General features: G+C 39.0%; 1 long non-coding RNA gene across 3 annotated transcripts in view; it reads right to left on the bottom strand.

The window, feature by feature from the left end:
- Window positions 1-5446, bottom strand: part of LOC140630403 (uncharacterized) — a 41897-nt gene extending 36451 nt beyond the window's left edge. For 2 of the 3 annotated variants that reach the window (XR_012028176.1, XR_012028177.1), the window contains exon 1: window positions 5318-5446. This is a non-coding gene — a long non-coding RNA (uncharacterized lncRNA). Of the gene's footprint in view, window positions 1-1108; window positions 1193-5317 lie in introns of all 3 variants that reach the window. The other variant, XR_012028178.1, reaches the window with a different exon arrangement.
- Window positions 5447-14309: the final 8863 nt, after the last annotated feature.

Genomic DNA, 14309 nt, shown 5'->3' with positions numbered 1-14309 from the left:
CCCTGTCCCCTTCCCCCCACCTGGTCATGCTTGCTTTCTCTTCCGCTTTCTTAAATAAATCAACAAAATCTTTAAAAAAATTATCCTATAGAGAAAGATGCTAATTAACACAACAAATATTTACTGAGCATTAATTATATTTTAAGTACCAGAAATACTCATCTAAATATACTGTCAGGGAACTCTCAGTCTTGCTCCACTACTTCCTGGCCATGTGCACTTGGATAAGGAAATTTGTCATCAGCTGCCTCAGTTTTCTCTAAGAGGATTAGATTCATTATCTTTAGAGGAGCCCACTTCTAATTCTGTGATGCTCAGACATATTTTGGATGCTAATGATAAAGATAATTTTTTGACCCTTTCAGATCCTGCTTCTTCTCCCATACCAACACTAAATTAGAACTAATATAGTTGGAACCACAATGTCTAGCCTGTATTTACAATCTTGGAGCAATGCCTGTGTCTGTTCTGTATGCATGGAGAACTCCTCTCTATGACCAGATTGTAAAGTCATTGCAAAAGTGTCCAAGTCTCCCTGCCTCAGAACATGTCTGTGGGATTGGGTTATTATAAAATAATGATGGACTAGTGAACATCTTTTGGGTAGTTTCAGGCCCATCTTGATAATTCTTACTCAGCCTTCAAGGGTCAGTTCAGCTGTGTCCTTCAGGAAACCTCTGAGCATTCAGCTTGGGCTAGTGCCCATGCAGTGGTTCTCTAGCATCTGGTGCTTGTCATATTATATAAATATTATTAGCTGTGTTTCCACCTAATTGACTATCAGCTTATTGAGGTCAGGGGCTGTACTTTGTTTGGCTTCTTCTCAAATGGAGTGTCTGATATAAAGAGAGTCTCAGTCACTATTTGTAAATGGAATAGAACTCACATGTACATATTTTCCTGTTTTGGGAAACAAACCATGGATTACCATGGATTCTCCTTCCAGAGGTAAGTGACTTTCCCAGCAGGCTTTTCTCCAACATCTTCTTTTTCCCCTCATCTATTCAGTCTTTCATTACCTTTCTTGAATGATTTATAGAATAAGTTACATACAGCTCTAATAAAGCCAAAACTTTTTCACAGTACTTCTGGGGCTTACTGTACTTACTTAGCTTCTGGAGGTAATTGTTCACTCAGGCTCTTACTTCACTTTTTCATTCCTTTGTTCAGAAAAGGAGGTGATTTATGCTTTCTGGAGGGTGAAAGAGGCTCCAAGTTATTTAAGTCAGTTAGCATAAAAGTTTTGTGGAAATAGTGGGCAGGAACATGCCATGTCCATTTTCTGGGAAGTATTAGTAATTGTAGAAAAGCATTGGATAGATTTTAAACTCTTGATGTGTCTGATCATTTTTATGCCCTTTTTCAGAGATTTCCTTTGATTTTAATTTACTTTCCACAGATTTTTCCTGCCCCCAAGCATTTTAGTGCTGTATTATCAGAATGGAGCTTCAGGAGTTCAAGGATATGTCCAGGCCTTGCCTGTACCAAAGGATGAGATTAACAGGGGTCCTTTCCACAGGGAGGGAAAGAGGGCTAGGGCTGAGAAGCAGGCATCAGTTATCCAGAACAGCCAAAAGTAAGGTAGCCATGCCTCCACCAATGGGGGAGGCAGAACAATCCGTGTTTAGAGCAGCCTGGGTTCTACACTATAAAAACACTGCAAGTGGAATTGGGAGGGGAGACAGGATGCAAATGTGAAAAGGTAGGCCATGGACGAGAACACTCTAGATCAGACAGTGTGAGATGTGAGCTACAGAAAATAGAAAATGGCTAAGGAATGAAGTTGTCAGTAGAAGAATCCACCAACACCAGCTGTCTTAACTGATGCCTCATGTATGATGTAGGGACAGGTGCAGCACCTTAAAGAGGTTCCAGTTATCTGGACAGAAGGTACAGACAAAAGGTCCCTATTAATAGGGTTTTACCTTCACCTATAACACTTTCCAATCCCTGGAAACTTCTGGAGTAGAATTATACTATCCGTGGAGAGAGTAAATATCTTAGGCAGTCATGCCTTTTAGGATTTTCCTCCTACGTCTATTTTCCATTCATTTGGATTTTACTTAAAAAAAAAAAAAAAAAAAGAGTCATTCCACAGACCTACCATGCCTGTACTTCTGCTGTGTGGTATGTGAACTTGTGGGATAGTTATGAAAAGCCAAATATAAAACAGGTGTCCAAGCACTGGAAACAACAAGAGAGCAAGACCAAATTGATTCCAGTACTATGCAAGAGACACCCCCTATCTCAATTCACCCGTAAATGCTGACTCTGTAGCCACCAACCCTCTTGTTGTGGCTTCGACTCTCCCATGCATCTGCCACATCTTATGGAGTTGTGGCTCCAGCAGGAAAGGAATGGTTTCCATGCAGTTCAGCTCACAGCCCCCCTTTCTCCTCTTTCACTGATATTTCCACCTGTAAGTGCACTCTGTAAACCCAGAGAGAACACAATGCCCTATTACTTTTTAAGATTTAAATTCCTTACTCACAAAATAGTTGCCAAAAAGCAAGTAACCCTTACACTTATTCACTGCAACCTTGGTGGACTATCCATTGAAATTAACTCTAATTAGCAATTCACTTAGAGGTACAAATTAAAGTTTAATGACTGAAAACCACGGACTGAAACTCAAGACCCTCAATTCAATAACTATCTCTTGGTCTTATAATGGAATTGAAAGAAATAGAAAATTCATGTCTGTCCACAGGAAGCTTAGTGTCTAAAGTGATTCAAGCCACATTTGAAATCAATAGCATTTGGTTCCATGAGGACAAGAGATATGGTTGAGACATTCTTCCTGGTCTTAAGGAGGTCAAAGTCTAGTGAGAGAGATATTCTGGGGTATGATTTGTTGATACAGTATGATTCATTCTATCTCTTTTGAAGGTACAAATTAAACATTTCCAAATCTCAATCCCGTTGACTTCAATGAGACCTTTCTTCTCAATTCAGAGTCACTACTGTGATTGAGTCAAGGATTCTAAGGAACTTGAAATAATTTCAAGGGGTCAGTCCTGATAACTATTGCCCTGCAGATAAAAAATAAGAAATTTTGATCTGTGGCCTCCATGGTCCTGTTCTCTGCTGTAGTTATTCTCATAGGACATTGTCACTCAAAACAATTATTGAGTGACTTGACCACTGCAGTAAGTGCTGCAGGGTTTCAGACATAGTCACAGAAACCAAGTGTATCTGTTTGCTGGGAGGTCAGGCTCTCAAGTGCAAGGAACAACTGAAAATACAGGCTTGCCCCCACACCCCTGCTAGTAGTGGTTAAAATGGCATGAAGCTGTCTTTGGTTTGGAGTTCAGACATGAGAAGTTGGTGTGTTTGATGCATTTTCCAAATTAATGTTTGAGATTCTCAATTTGATAGGAATTTTGGGATGGAATTGCTGGGAGTTTTATTTTATTTACAAAACTAGAAATAAAGGAGAAGGTGCAGAACTGAGGGAGATAGTTGTTAGTTCAGCTTTGGTCATGTAGATTCTGGGGCTTCTGTGAAACATCTGAGAGGAAATTTTGATATAGGCCTTTGGGTATAAAGGGCTGGAGCTATGAGAGTGGTCAGACCAGAGATATAAATTTGTGTATCACCATCATCATCATCTTATTATTATTAATCCTACATTGTAAATGAGGTTAAAAACTTGCCAGCGTCTCACCTCTATCTTATCTGGTCTCTTCCTGGTACTCTGTCTCACTCTCATTTCTGCATCCCTCTATGCCTAGTCTTGTTCAAATGAGGTGCTCAGTAAATATTTTCATATATCTCCAAAACTCCCTAGATAGACATCTCAAATCCACTTAAATTCTGCTGGCGACTCTTGTCATTTGGAAGAGTGTGCTTTGAAACTGTGAGCTCTCTGATGACTGCACTCTGGGAGACAACAGGCGAGGAAACGCGCGGTGAGACTGCTAATTGCATTTACTGGACCACACGCCTTCCCTGGCTCTCAGAGGAATACATGTTTCCAAGAAATATGGGGTTTGTCTGAGGTCCAAGGGCACTTAGACAATGGAGAAAACAAGTCCCTCAGGTTGTGGTTAATGCCTCTGCCTGTCTCAAGACCTGACTCCCTGCTGCCTTATTTATGTCTGAACAACCAGGACTTCAGGATATTTGTGTTTAGATTTTGTGTATACAAATATAAGGCTCTTAGTTGGGGTGAATAACACCTTGTCCAGGGTTTCCAGTGCTCTTCATGTGAATTGCATATAGGGTTCTAGATTTAGAGATTGAAGTCTGGGCTCTGATTGTTACTTCTGACCCTTAGAGGCATATGACCTTGGGCAAGTAACTTTAATTGTCTGAGTTTTGTTTTCTTTACTCATAACAGGGAATTAATATCACCTGCCTCCTAGGGTGGTTGCAAGGGTTCAGTGAAATGGCCAGTGTGAAAGTATGTACCACATGTCCAGGAAAAAATACCTGGTGGGTGTTAGCAAAACATATTCCTCCAAGTCTTTTGGAGGCTGGAGACTTCTTGCCCATCTTCAGCTGGGGAGACCCTCTCATCCCACACATCATGCCATCTGTAGTTAAATGGAACTATTCTGCTTCAGAAAGCACCCCTGAAATAATATTTTAAACCACTGTAATAGATGCGAATTTCTTTGGCTCTCTAGAACAGCCACTTTTCTTGGGGTAAATCTCTCTTGCTAATGATGTGTTCTGGTGGAGGCTGCTTATCATAGATCCTGCCCTTGGCCAGAGAAATTGGCTCCTGGGTTAGGCCATCCCTAGATCTCCAGTCCTTGAACCATAGTTATTAACCTAAGAATGTGTAAAGTGTCCAACTGGGCCAATGTCTTTCTCTTGAAGTTTAAATGAAAACTGACCCATGGAGGGACAAGTTTTCTTTCCTGTTAATATAGGAAGAGAAGTAGAGGCAACAACTTGAGAGAGAGAGACTTCTGATAACGAAATCAGTTCCTAAGCTATTGTCCAGCTTCAGACCCTGCTCTTTTCTGATGCATGAGTCTGTAGATTGGAGTTTTGCACTTATAACCATCACAGTTGTTTCTGTTTATTATTGCATGACAAACTACATCCAAATTTAGTGATATAAAAGAAATCCTTCAGATTGTGTCCTGGATTCTGTGAATCAGGAATTCAGACAAGATACCAGGGGAATAATGTCTCTCTGTTCCATAATGTCTGCAATCTTGGCTGATAAGACTTGAATAGGTGGGGTGACTCAAATAGCTCAAAAGCTGAGGCTACCGATGGGGTTGAAGGTCCCACCACTAAGATGGCTCCTTCACACACATCACTGGCACCTGGGCTGGAATAACTTCAAGGCTGGCCTCACCTGCAACTGTTGCTTGGAGCAGCAGCATGTGGCCTCTTTTGGTAGCTGAGTCTCCTCACAGGATGGTGGCTGGGTTTTAAGAGGGTGTCTCAAGGAGAAGCATTGGGAGAGAAAGTGTTCAAAGACAACAGGTGAATCTGCATGACCATTTGTGATCTAGACTCTGAAGTCACATAGTATCATTTCTGACATACTCTGTTGGTAGAAGCAATCAAGGAAAGGGGAGGACATGGACCCAACTACTTGATAGAAGGAATCTCAAAGAATTTAAGGCCATTTTAAAAATACAAATAAACATAATGATAATTAATACACCTGTCTTCCTTTTTTTGTATCCAGCCTCATCATTCTAGCCCCTCATCTGTGTCAACCCTACTGATATCTTTAAAGTTTACCTCCTCAAGGAAGCTCTCCTTGAGCTTCCTTCTTTTAATCAAAACTCTCTTTTGATACTTTGGTATAGACAAAACATTTATTTGAACTAGAGAAAAACCAGATTATCTCCTTGATACTGATGTTGATTATTTATAATATATTCTTAGGTACATCTATGCATCACAGAGCCATAGATGTTGAAAGCTGAGGGATGTGAGAAATAATCTAGTTGATACTTTTAATTTTGCATATTCAGTTCAAAAGACTTTTATTAAATTCAACTCTATGCCAGCTATTGTGCTTGGTACAGAAGATAAGAAGTTGAACTAAGTGCACAGAATATCCATATAAGAAGTTTATAATTCAAGGGAAGCATTTCCTAAAGCATCTTCTGAAAGATTAGGTTCCACTGAATGTTAAGCATTTTATGATGAATAAAAGTTATGTTATTAAATATTCGAGAAACATAGGGTTTAATAAAATGAAACATGCTCTTCATGATAAGATTTTTTAGGGCTATTAATTAATAGCCCTATTTTTAGGGCTATTAATGTGCATCTATTATCTTTGAACAAATGTTGATCAAATGAAGATTATTGGATGAAAGTGCATCGTGCATCTCCAAGGTAGGGGTGAAGTTCTCTGACCTTAGAGCCACTTTCCTTGAAACTTACACCCAAACCATTTTTCTGTGGAAAAAATTTTGGGATTGACAACAGAAAGAGAAATCAAACAATTCCTTTTCTATTCTTCTCTTTGCCCTTCGAGTTGGCTTTGTGCAAGGGCTGGGCTTCTGCCTTGTTGTGCATTTATATGCCGTGATGAAATATAGACACATCCCCCATGGTCTGCTGGTTGGGAAACTCCAATAATCTAGCCTTACTCTTGCTAGGACTCCCATCTGGGGGCTGTGTCTAGTGCCAGACACCTGATGGGAAGACATTCTGCTTTGAATGGACTAATGTTTCAAGCCATGATGCCAGTATTCACTATTTTGAGAATCCCCCCTCCCCCTGATCCATTAGATTGGACCCAAAATGCGGCCTGACAGACATGTATCTGAATAAGCTGCCCTCTTCTTGGCAAGTGATAATAAGACTAGTTACTATGTACCAAGGATTTACCTTAGACCAGGTCTTTGGTTAAAGTATTCTCAATCCTTTTATTGGGTTGAACCATGCCATATTACCGTATTTTTGTAGGTCAAACCTGGTAAATATTGGCAATCATGTGGTTGTACCTAATATCACTTAATATTTATAACATTTCTATGAGTTAAGCCTTAGCTGAGCCAGGACAAGGCACATGGATATCATGGAAGCTGATAATTTGTGTTCTTTTAAATTGATCATCTTTAAATTTCTAGCACTTCTAGAGAGGCTGAGGGTAGTGTGAAGGGAGGTGGATAAAGGGTATTCCTGTTGGCCAGGCAGCCATTCTTCTATTTTACAGAACAATTATACTCTGGCCCAAGATTTCATAAAGTACTCTGCCAAACAAAGTCCTACTGCTAATCAGACGTACCTGTCCTTAGAAGGTGGTTTAGCAACTATTTATTTATACTTAATGTTGCTTTTCCCTCCCCTGCAATTGATTAGAATATTCCTCCTAGCTACATATTCTATTTTTTTGTGAAAGAAGTTCTGGAAAATACTTTGTCCTACTTCATTTTGTTTTCAGTAATGTTTTGATGCATTACATATAGCTGCTTGGAAGTCTTGATAGATTTCATCTGGCTCTGGATATATTCTCTCTTTTTCAGATGAGCAACTCAAAGCTCAGATAAGTTAATAAATGTGTCAAAGATCACACTGCCAGTATGTGCTAGAGCTGCGATTTGAACTCACATCTAGATTACCCCACATCCAGTTGTCTTAACCACTACAGAGTCCAGCTCTTGTTGCCCTCAGGCATAGTTTCCCTAGTTAAGTTAGCTAAAGACATAGTGCTTAAGAGTATGGTCAGCCTGGGCTTGAATACTGCTTTACTACTCACTAGTCGCACATGTAGGGTAAATTAATCCTCTGTTTTCAATTTCCTCATCTGTAAAATGGAGATAAAAATGCATCCTTAAAGACATTGTGAAGAGTCAATGACTTAAGAAGAGTAGCTATTGCTTTCATTTATTGTATCCTATCCCCATACAGTTAATTTCTAACTCCCTTGCCTTTCCATTGGCCTGTGTTGCCAAAGACCCAGTGTATCTTGGACTAGAGTTTACTTAATCTGGAGCCAGCCTATCTAAAAGTCCACAGAATCTGCATCCTCCTCTCCCTGTCCACTTGGAACTGGTGCCCAGAAAATCTAAATGACCAACATTAGGGGATTAAGTGGTACAAATTTAATAGCCACCAATAATCCCCTAGTGTTAGATATTTAGATTGTGCCAAACTTTTGCAATTATAAACACAAAGAGCAGGGACAATTAAAGGAAAATGAAATAGAAAATTTAAAAGGTCAAGAGACTGATTATATAAACAGACAATGGCCACACCATGTATCACAATAGAACTCTGACCTACGACCTCTGCAACAAGCAACCTGGGAAGACAAACCACACCTCTGCAGCAATCTGTCCAGAATTTGGTCAGTCACTGCCAACTGCTCTATTCTGTGCCCTTACTTCCAACTCAGAACCAAGCAGAGAAAGCCAAATATGCTCCCCAAACTGATCACATTAGGTGCCTTTTTTCTAGTTAGCCTGACTCTAGCTTCCTCAAAGCATACCTGAAACCTTCCCATTTTTCCTTCTGAAAAGTTTTTTCCACCACCCTGCCTGCCTCTGAATTTCTACCAAATGTTAAGTAATAGCAACTAACTCCTTGCTACAGCAAGCACTGAATAAATACCCTCTGCTTGTTCTCATTTTGGTGGGTTTTGTTTATTTTCAGTTTTTCTGGAGGTTCCACTGAGATATTGTCTTTGCTGTCCATCACATGGATGCCAGCCTTGAGCAGATGTGATACCACAGAGGCCCCTTGTGCCTTGCTGTCCATAGCTTGTAGACTCAGTGCCAATGTGGTAAGTGAACAAACATTGGATCTGAACTCCATACCCTTGTGTTGAGGTTCTTGGCTGTCTCTCTCAGTTTAGTAAGTGGCATTTGTTATTAGTTCTCATTTGTTTAGCATCCTTGGTGGATTCAGGCCATTCCTTTTTATTCCTTTGGTCTCTTTTGTGCTCTTACATAGGCTTTGTAGGCCTGTTGTTTGTGCCACCCCATAGACTGGTGAATTTGAGGTTCTCACCAGACCAGCATCCATACAAACATTGCTGTGGGTCACCAATAGGTAAAGTTCTCCTTCCATCTAAATATTTGTCCTAAGAGCTCAGCTTTGATCCAGAGAGACTGTTTTCTCGTTTTCTCACTTCTGGGGTGTGCTGTCTGTTTTTGGAGGCTTCCAACTGTCAGATTGGGGCCCTGAGACATAAAATGCACGAGCATCAATTTCAACTGACAGTTGCCAGCCCTCATGGGATTGTTTAAGTATAAATCCTTTCCAGGTCTTGGGAAAAACTCCTGTCTTATCTGTACTCGTTAGAATCCTAATTTTTTTCAATTATCTCTCTACATGATATAACTTCACCAAAGATGATTTAGGCTTTCAGTGGCTACTCTGGGGAATGTTTGAACTTGAACAAAATTATTCATTTGAGAGATGCCTTGGAAGATAAAAGGAATTAATATTTCTCAGGCCCAATGGTAGCATTTTTTGTTTTTTTGTTTTTTTTTTGTTTGTTTTTGTTTTTGATTGATACACAGAAGCCTTCAAAGAAAATTCTGATTAAAAGAATTGCTTTATTAAATGATGTTTTGGCCAAAGCTAATGAGTCATTAAGTAATGAGTCAAACTTAAGTAACAGCATACTATACTTGCTTTCTCTAGTGAATCATTTCCTTCCTTGTCCTCCGGTTGCCTTCCTACATCCAGTTCTCTTTCCTATTCTTCAGATCTATCTGGTTCTATACCCCTGTTTACTCTTCTCACCTTTACACCTTGACAGGATGCCCCTACCTTTTCCCAAAGGCCTTATTGAAGACCTCAAAATGTCAGTTGCCTCTAAACATCCTTCTTGCCTATGAATCAGATATACTGGCTACAGTAGAATTGAAACCATAAATCCAAGCTGATTAAGAACTATAAGGATTTCCCTGAACCCACACATAACCAGCAACTATTCTTAGAAGGATTTAAGAATTTAATTAGTTAATTAATTTAAAAAAAGATTTTATTTATGAGAGAAAGAGAGAGAGGCAGAGACACAGGCAGAGGAAGATGCAGGCTCCGTGCAGAGAGCCCGACGTGGGACTCAATCCCGGGACTTCAGGATCATGCCCTGGGCCGAAGGCAGGCACTAAACCACTGAGCCACTCAGGGATCCCTGAGAATTTAATTTAATTTAGAATCATTTTGGGTGTATAGCACCCAGCGTTGCATGACCTATATCAACTTTTACACAAGTTGGTTGGAACCTGAGATGGCAAAAAGACTTGAACTGCCCCAGGAAGGAACCTATAGGATCTCTCTTTCCACAGTAAGCCTGAGGATCAAAGAAAGCCCCCAAAAGTAGGGTAAGGTCTCCTGAAAGTTGTTCCTTAAACATTTCCATTAAAATTAAATGGATCATAATTTGATCATGCAAGTAGCAAAAAGAAGAATTTTTTTTTTTTTTAGAAAAGAGGAAATTATAGGAGATTTTGGGATAGACGAGAAAATAATTTCTGACATCTATCAATTAAAGCACCAATATAACAGCAGCCCTTTTATTGAAGACTTACTAAGAAAACAAATTAGAAGGGAAATAGCCCTTTCTTACTGAATGACAACACCTGATAGAACAGTTTGAAAGTGCTCTATACAGAGATGAACCAGGACCTCAAATAAACATATAGTCCTACAGAGCAATCAGTTGGGTGGCCCACTTCCTAACAGATAACCTATTGGCAAGAATACCTGTAGAAATTCTTAATAGAGGGAACAATGGAAAATAAGTTATCCCATCTCGGAGAAGAAAAACCAAGAAAAAGAAAAGTCTCTCAATTCAGATCAATGAGATTGCTCCAGAGAATGAAAAAGTGCCCAGTATTCCACCTAGACTAGTCTTAAACATGCAAGGTAAATTCATTATGAATATAAGTAGTCAGCCTGTCCTATTTCTGGTAGATAAGCATGCTATTCTTTTTCTGTTAAAGTCTGCCGCCTTTGATCAACCTCTTCCTTGCATTAAACATATCACACAGATAATAGGTTTTTCAAGTAACTCACAGCTTCCTTATCTCCTGGCCTTTGACTATACCCTGCTCTATGATATTGTCCTTGTAAGTTTAATAAGAAGAGACTTACTTTGCAAACGGAATTGCAATTAGCATATGAGAGGGATAATTTCTTGAGGTTCTAGAGGTCTCCTCTATTTATAATCAAGTTGTGTCTGCTTTGGATATACTTTTGCCTTCTCCATTATAATTGATATATATCTCAGAGATCTTGACAATTGATGAATTAAAACATTAACTGACATAGAAAAAATAATTGGTGCAGAACCTATTAAAGTTCAGATAGATCCTACCAAACTTTTCCAATATCCCTTGAAGCCAGGGTAGGGAAGGACTCAAACCTATAGTTTATGACTTTTTATCCAAATATATTCTTATAGCCTAAACTATGTCTTGTAATGTTTCTATCTTTCCAGTAAATAAACCAAATGGATGAAGAGAGTGATTTTTAAGATCTCAGGGCTATCAACAAAGTTGTAATTCCTTGATTTTTTTCAGTAATACCTTACCCAAATATCATCCTTAAGACATTGGATGCACTGTAGTAGACCTTTGTTCTGCTTTTTTTGGTTTGCCTCTAGTAAAAGACAGACAAAACCTTTTTGCCTTCATCTGGGGACAAAAAAAGATCCTGGGCAGCGAGTGAAGCATCCTTCTATTTTCCACAGGTCTCTGATCAAAAATTAAATGATTTACATCTGAAACTAATGATGTGCTATATGTTGGCTAATTTAATTTCAATAAAAAAGAATTAAATGATCTAAATTTTAGAACAAATAATTAAACTAAAAAAAAAACAAAAAGCAGTATCAGACCTATAAATTCAGAGAAGAAAATAATGGTTGACAGAGCGGAAGGGGGTGGGGAGATAAGCAAAATGGTTGAAGGGCAGTTGGAGATATAGGCTTCCAGTTCTGAAATGAATAAGCCATGGGAATAAAAGGTAGAGTATAGGGAATAATGTCTATGGTATTTTAATAGGATTGCATGGTGACAGATGATAACTACCCTTGTGTTGACATAGCATAACCTATAGAGTTGTTGAATTATTATGGTGTACATCTGAAACTAATGTTACATTGTGTGTCAACTATATTCGAATAATAAAAAAATCTAAATTTCCCCCATGATTCAGTTCTGATACAATATATAGATGGTCTACTTTGTTCAGAGAACAGGTAAGCCTGGAAAAAGATTTCATTACTTCTTCTTAGTGCATGCAGAGAGAAACATAACATTTCAGAAGATAAAATTATAATTTTGCCAAAACATAGTCCATTATTTAGAGTAAGAGCTATCCACAGAGAGAAAAATATGATCTCCAAATACACTAAAAAATATGCAAACTTTCCTACATCCCTCACAACATAACAATTGAGAGCATTTCTCAGTTTAACTGGATGTTGCAGACAATAGCATGCCATGTTTTTCTGAAATTGCAATACTTGTTCATGAATTAGCTAAGTCCTCGTAAGATTTCTCTCTCTGGGAGCCCAAACATGACCAGGCCTTCTGGAACTTGAAAATATTTCTTCAATAGCTTCCTTCCTTAGGCAACCCTAGCTATGAAATGCCCTTTGTCTGTTTATGCATGAACAGTCTGGACAAGCCCTTGGGTTTTAACTCAACTTTATAGGATAAATAAAATACCTATCATATACTATAGTTTCATTCTTGATCCAGTTACAAAGGCTCATCTCCCTTATCTTACAGCAGGAGCTGCTGCAGCAAAACCAATCCATGCTTCTGACAACTTAGTTCTAGGTTCCCTGCTTGACCTCTTGGTTCTTCATCCAATATAGATACTATGACTGACTGAGAACACTCAACACTTTTCAGTGAGCAGATTAACCTTTTATGAGAGTGTATCACTCTCTCCCTCTCACATTACTGTTCACCACTGCAAAACCCTGAATTTTTCTATTCTCCCGCCCCAAGCAGAAGAAGGACCTCATCATCCTTCCCTGTTAGGAAAATGTCTCACTGAAAGTTATAAGAGGTTTCCATTCAGAACTTTGTTCTAATGTTATTTGTTAATTAATCATTAATTCCTGGGCCAAAGGCAGACACTAAACCACTGAGCCACCCAGGGATCCCCAGTTAAGGAGTTTTTAGATGCTACTTCTACTTTTTAGAAAGATAGCTGTTATGAAAGTTGAGGTCCATGAAAAAGTGAAATCCTATCCAGCTTCTACCCTCCATGGTCTACATATGTTTTAGCTATTGTATGTCTATTTTTGGGATGTACTGATGTTGAAATATTTCCTTGGCAAAAACCAATAGTCCTTACAGTTGCTTGATTTTTTGTTTCCAACCTGGGATATACTAACTTTTAAATTAGATGATTGAGACACACTCTTTATGGGAACCATTATTTAAAAACTTTGTAAGTTGTCACCAAAACCTCAAAAACTGAACTGCCTGTAACACTGTAACATCCAGATCTGTAATGATTAAGAGAAACAATGGCATTCTTAAAATTAGCATAATTATCAAAACCTTCAGTAACCCTTGGCCAAAGGTAATTCTACTAGGTCTTTTGGCCATATAGTCCATTTCCTACATAGGCCATATAGGCCATATAACACATCAGTTATCCATATATGAACTGGTATATGGAAGGTCTGTACATTAAGGGATTTCATCTCTAATACTAGACCCTGCCCTATTGCATGAAGATATGGTAAAATATTGCAAGGGACTCCTATATTATCCCTAGTTCTTTCACCAAAAGTTTAAGGCGTCCCTCTCATGATATCTGCCTAAACAATCTTTTCATGATTTTCAACCAGGGCATTTCATCTATTGGAAGAGACATAAGAGGAAGACTACTTGAATTTCATTGGAGGACACTTTTTTTTTTTTTTAAACTAATTAAGCCCTAGTTTTCATTTTGCGACTCAGAATTTCCACTTAATTTTTATTTATTTATGATAGTCACACACAGAGAGAGAGAGAGAGAGAGAGAGAGAGAGGCAGAGACATAGGCAGAGGGAGAAGCAGGCTCCATGCACCAGGAGCCTGATGTGGGATTCGATCCCGGGTCTCCAGGATCACACCCTGGGCCAAAGGCAGGCGCTAAACCGCTACACCACCCAGGGATCCCTGGAGGACACTTTAATAACAAATAGAATGGTGAAACTCTAGGGGGTCAATCCTTGGAATCATATTTCACAAATAAAGAAGCAATATGGAATTCCACACATTTGGGAGGCCACTCAAATATGAGACCTCAAAAAAGGTTTTCATGGATCCTTTAGAAACAGCTGACCTATGGAAGTAGACAGTTGGCCCAAGATCTTAAGAACAATCTGATGATCTCAGATAATTGACAGCTTCCAC

The sequence above is a fragment of the Canis lupus genome, chromosome 3, assembly GCF_048164855.1.
Source record: "Canis lupus baileyi chromosome 3, mCanLup2.hap1, whole genome shotgun sequence".
Classification (NCBI taxonomy): domain Eukaryota; kingdom Metazoa; phylum Chordata; class Mammalia; order Carnivora; family Canidae; genus Canis; species Canis lupus.
Note: the sequence above shows the minus strand (reverse complement) of the source record. Positions and strands in the feature narration are given on the sequence as shown.